Raw genomic sequence first — 5,704 nt, forward strand, 5'->3', positions numbered from 1 at the left:
GAAAGTTGGATTGAGTTTTTTGATCCATTTAGCCACACTGTGTCTCTTAACTGGTGCATTTAGTCCATTGACATTGAGAGAAAGAATTGTCCTGGGATGTAAAGCCATCTTTATATCAAAATTTGGTGTGTGTTTTGGTTAGTCTTGTCTTAAATTAGGTCTTTCAGTTTTTCTCTTAAGACTGGTTTTGAGTCTGTAAAGTTTCTGAGCTTTTTTTTTTTGTCTGTGAAACCATGTATTCTTCTGTCAAACCAGAAAGTGAGTTTTGCTGGGTACAGTATTCTAGGTGAAGCATTCATTTCATTCATTCTTGTCACAATATCCCACCACTGCTTTCTGGCATTGAGTGTTTCTGGTGACAGGTCTGCTGTAAATCTCAAGGATGCTCGCTTGAACATAATTTCCCCTTTTGATCTTGCTGTTTTCAGAATTCTGTTTCTATCTATGGAATTCGTCATTGTGACTAGGATGTGTCTTGGGGTGGTTTTTCTGGGGTCTCTTTTGGTTGGTACTCTTCGAGCATGCAGGATTTGATCACATATATTCTTTAGCTCTGGAAGTTTCTCTTTAATAATGTTCTTGACCGTTGATTCTTCCTGGAAATTTTCTTCCTGGGTCTCTGGGACTCCAATGATTCTTAAGTTGTTTCTATTGATCTTATCATAGACTTCTATTTTCATCTGTTCCCATTCTTTGACTAATTTTTCCATTGTCTGCTCATTTGCTTTAAGTTTTTTGTCCAATCTCTCGTGCTGTATGGAATTGTTATGTATCTCATCTTCCACAGCACCAAGTCTATTCTCAGTTTCTGATACCCTGTCCCAGAGCTTATCCATTTTGTCATTCACTTCGTTTACTGACTTTTTCAGTCCTGTTAGTTGACATGTTATTTCAGTTTGGAGTTTTGTGATTTCTGTCTTCATATTTTCTTGGTTCTTATTAGTGTTCTCTTCAACTCAATACATGATTTCTTTGAGTTCTTTGAACATCTTCCATATTGCTAGTCTAAAGTCCTTATCTGAGAGGTTGATTAGTTGGTTGGTCATTATTTGGTCATCAGAATTGTCATCTTCATTCTCTATGTCTGATGCTGGCCTGCGTTGTTTCCCCATTGCCACAATTGTATTGTGCGTTTTTCTATGTGTTGTGGTGGTATTCATTGGCTATATTATGCAGGCAGCACACTCCTCTGGCTCAGCCTTTTCTGGATGGGCCTACTTGCCTCTAAGGAAGGGGAGTCCTCCGTGGATGAAGCCTCACACAGGATCAAATCTTAGGCCCGAGGACACAGCAGAGAAGACAGTCGGGAGAGAAATGCTGGGCTTCAGTGATCCAGCACATTTCTTAGTGTGATTTTTTCTTCTTGTTGCGATGGTGTTCTTTTCTTAGAAAGAGCACACAGCTGCGTAGCAAAGTGGAGCTAAGTGCTCTGCTGGAGCCTCTTTTCAGCCTACTCCCAAGAGCTTCACGCAAGAGGACAGTAGACAGACACACACAGACAGCACTCACAGTTTTTCACAGTCGGGCCCCACTCAGCTATTTCTTACTCACTCGTTCGCTGCTGAGTAGCTTCAGAATGCAGTTTTTGGGGGGTTCGCTTCCCAGGGCTCTGAGGAGAGCATCAAGGATTCAGAAAAGACAGAGAAGCACAGGACAGGGCTCCCTTCAGGTCCTCAGTTTCCTCAGAAGAAGCACAGCAGGGCGGAGACTCCACAGGTGAAGCAATCAGCACTTCACCTGGCAGTCCCCACATTCAGCCATTTTTCACTCACTCACTTGCTTGCTGGGTAGCTTCAGAATCTTTTTCTTGCATTTTTAAGAATTTCTGAAAATGCATCATAAATTATGATAAATCTTAGACAATTTTAAAATTAAATAAGCCCAAATTGTTATATAGCCAAAAAAAACCCTCAAAAGTAGAATTACAAAAATAATTTCAAAATTTTTACACCTCTGAATAATAGAGATAACTCAAGGAGCTAGAGCTTATGCTTAGCACGTGGGAGGCCCAGGTTTGATTCCCAGTACCACCTGTTTCCCTGAGTACTGCCAGGAATAACTGCTGAGTTCTGCCAGATTTGTCCCAAGTGCAAACGTATAAAAAAATAACACTTGACTGTTACCTAGTGAAGTATCTCTGATATAAGACAGCCTCCCAAAGAGAACATTCCAGGGTTCAATGAGCATGAGTACATAATCCAGAGGATGTTCTTTAAATTAAAAGAAAAATGTTATTTCCTAAACTTTATTCTCATTGGTAAGGATATCAAAATATGGCTAAGCAATGTAAAGACTTAGTTCAAAAGATAATTCTTCTAAAGAATAAATATAAAAATAGTATTTTTAGCAATATATATCTCACTATCTTTTAGAAAGTATTTACATAAAATCTGGGAGTGTTGATGACCGTCTAATGAGACTGATGATGCAAACTGCACACTGTAATTTTGGAAAGTTATCTCTAAGAAGTAACAATAGTAGTAATGGGGCAATACATGACTGAATCTCTGTTATAACATCTTTGCCCTGCCATAATCATACTTTACAACTGATAAGCAAATTTGTGAAAATTGTGGTATCTCCAATGAGGTAATTAAGGCACTGGCAGAAAGTTTAGTAAGCTTTTGTTGCTAGTTGACCACTCTGTTATTTATTTCCAAACATTAAGTGACCTTGGCTACACATTGGAATTACTGATACTGTAGTTTGGTGGGGTGAGTTCTCATTGCCAGGTCTCCTGGAAGTAGTAAAATGTAGATGGTGGGGTGGGGGAATGCCTGCTCTCACTCCAGAAAGCCCTGGTGATATCAGTCCAAATTTGGTCAGATTGGTGTGTCTTCAGAGAATGGTGGAGGAGTGAAAAAACGGGGCCCTACGCAAATCAACAATGATGGAGTGATGGATGCAGTAGGCATGGCTTCCACGGGGCTGAGGATTGGCCTGCCCTCATTTCCCAAGATTGCCAGCTTTCAGCTGTGCGTTTTTTGCCTTCCTTTGACATTTTCTTCACTTGGGAAAGAAAAAATTTTATGAAAAAAAAATGTCTTTTGGATGTATCTTATTGGATCAACTGTAAAAAAATGGTCACATTTAATCCCTTCGTTCTGGCAAGAAGTGATAGATATGTAGAGAGATCGTATATATTATTAAGAACAAAGTTACAAATACCTAACTGGTTAAGAAATATTTTAGGGCACATATGTACCACTTCTTCTGAGAGCCTTCGAGCCGAGGACCATGTTGCTTCCGAATATACTGCTCACCGGTACTCCAGGAGTTGGAAAACGACACTGGGCAAAGAACTTGGATCAGAACTGAAACGTAGGTGATTTAGCTAGACAAGGGCAGTTGTTTGATGTCTATGACGAAGAGTAACTGTCCAGTTTTTGCTGAAAACAGAGTGATTGTTGGGTTAGAAAACCAAATGAGAGAGGGTCGAGTTATTGTGGATTATCATAGTTGTGATTTCTTCCCAGAGTGTTGGTTTCATACTGTTTATGTGTTGAGAACAGATAACATAGTGCTGTACAAAAGACTTGAAATAGGATTATAAAGAGAAGAAACTCAAAGAAAATATTCAGTGTGAAACTTTTCAAGTTATTTATGATGAAACTGTAGGATCCTACAAAGAAGAAATATTGCATCAGTTGGTCAGCAATAATCTAGACCACCTGGAGAATAATATAATAATATAATAACCAGATAATGAAACAGATTGAGTCATGGGTCAAAGATCATAGCTCTTAAAAGTATAAGATTGACATTTTATAGCAGTTTTCTCCACATCATATAAATTACCCAATGATTAATAAAATTTTATTAAAACTATAAAACTAGAAGATGAATTATATAAAGATTTATTGTGGATTGTTTCCTCCATGAGAAAACTAAATCTCAAATTTAATGAACATAAAGGATTAAGAAGTAAACATTCATCTTTTCAAGTTTCAAATGCTAATGAACAAATTTGACCACTGTTTTTTAAAAAAATATTTTAGAACATTTTTAAGTTTAGATTCTATAACACCAATCATTAATAGATAAGTAATGGGGACACTATTGTCATTTCATGTAGATCTCTTTTACATCCCCTCATATACATAAGACAAAATAATTTAAAAGAATTAGCTTATCTAGAAATTCTATAGCTTTTAGGTGAATAAAATGGTGAATTGCTCATTTGAAAATGATTATACTTTTGGAAAGAGGCCTGAAAATTTCTTGGCAATACTTTAACTGATTAATAATTTATAATGAAGATTGACTGAAGAATGGAAATGAATCTAATAGCCTCTCATTTTCCTCTTTATTATTTTAGACAAATAGGTAAGTCATGGTGAAGGTGTGAAATATTTCTGGGTCAACAAGTTAGTTGCTGAGGTTAAAAGTAAAGGGAGATATTTGACCTCCCAAGAGTATTGACCACTCATTAATGGATCTGAGTGACTTTGAAATGTGTTGCTTCTGATGCTTAGCAACACTATTATATTTCCAGAATAGTTTATGAGAAACTCTTACCAAGACACAACGTGTTGTGCTGTGTCTTAGGTAACATTAGATATTGGTTGAAGTAAGCCAATATATGAACACAACACATTCCTATTCTTAAATAGTTAAAAAAAAATCTGCAAGAAGGACACGAGGGTCTATAAGTCAATATTTTACAGTGGAAAAGTGTTAAGCCTCTAAAGATAATGATACGAGCAAATATCAAAGGCATCATTAGCTTATGGATTGAAGTGAGGGATTTAGCTGAGAGCATGAAACAATGAGAGAAATTCAAGCTACCTAGTATAAATGGTATAGAACAGCAATTAGAATTAGAAAGTGGCATGAAGATCTGATTCAGATTTTCAGGACCAAATTTTCTGGTCAATGTTTAGAAAGTTAAAATTCATATCAACTATATATACATGAGAAAGACTGAAGTGACCCTAAGCCTAAACGAACTTAAGTGGAAAATTCCATTCATTCTTTTAGCAAAGTTGTGGCTTAGCTGAATCCAGTGTGCCGGAGGTGCTGATACTAACTCTAGCAATGGAGTAGCTGTGTCCTCTAACAGATTTCCACAAATTCTGAAAAGAAGTAGAATTTGTATGTAAATAAAAGAGTTTGTATGTAGTAGCAGGTCTGTTTTCACTGAATTAAATTTTTCCTTATATAATTAAGGTCAAAATGTTAGAACTCTTTTATCTCAGGAATCTAAGAATTATGCACGGTTCCTTCCACCCACCCTATGCACACATAGGGTGTCTGTCATTTCCAAGATATTTAAAAATTGAGCACTTGTATGTATTATTGTTATAAATGTTCTTAAATGTTGTCCTGTCAGAACATTTGGTGAAGTTAGTCTCCCCCATCCAACTGTATTTTGAAATAAGGAATTTAAAAAGGTAATTAAGGCTAAATTGGATCAGAATGTAGAATTCTGTATGATTTTATGTCAATATTAAGAGGAACCATGGATTCATGTGCAAAGATAAATGTATCATGTTGGCACATACATTTATGTCCAGTAAAGGTCACATGCATAGGCAAGATAGTGGTCACCTTTATATCAACAAGAGATATAAAATCTGATTACATCTTTATCTTTAACTTTAAACAGCTAGAGATCTTGTTTAAGCCATTCAGCCTATAGTATTTTGCTATGATAGTTGTAGTGGACTAGAGCAGATAATGACACATCTTGCTGGTAAGTCTT

At 36.5% G+C, this 5,704-nt stretch overlaps 1 pseudogene; it reads left to right on the forward strand.

Annotated features, from left to right (window-relative positions):
- The first annotated feature begins 3,237 nt into the window (after positions 1 to 3,237).
- On the forward strand, positions 3,238 to 3,747 carry LOC126014162 (adenylate kinase isoenzyme 6-like; annotated as a pseudogene).
- Positions 3,748 to 5,704: the final 1,957 nt, after the last annotated feature.

The sequence above is a fragment of the Suncus etruscus genome, chromosome 7, assembly GCF_024139225.1.
Source record: "Suncus etruscus isolate mSunEtr1 chromosome 7, mSunEtr1.pri.cur, whole genome shotgun sequence".
Lineage (NCBI taxonomy): Eukaryota > Metazoa > Chordata > Mammalia > Eulipotyphla > Soricidae > Suncus > Suncus etruscus.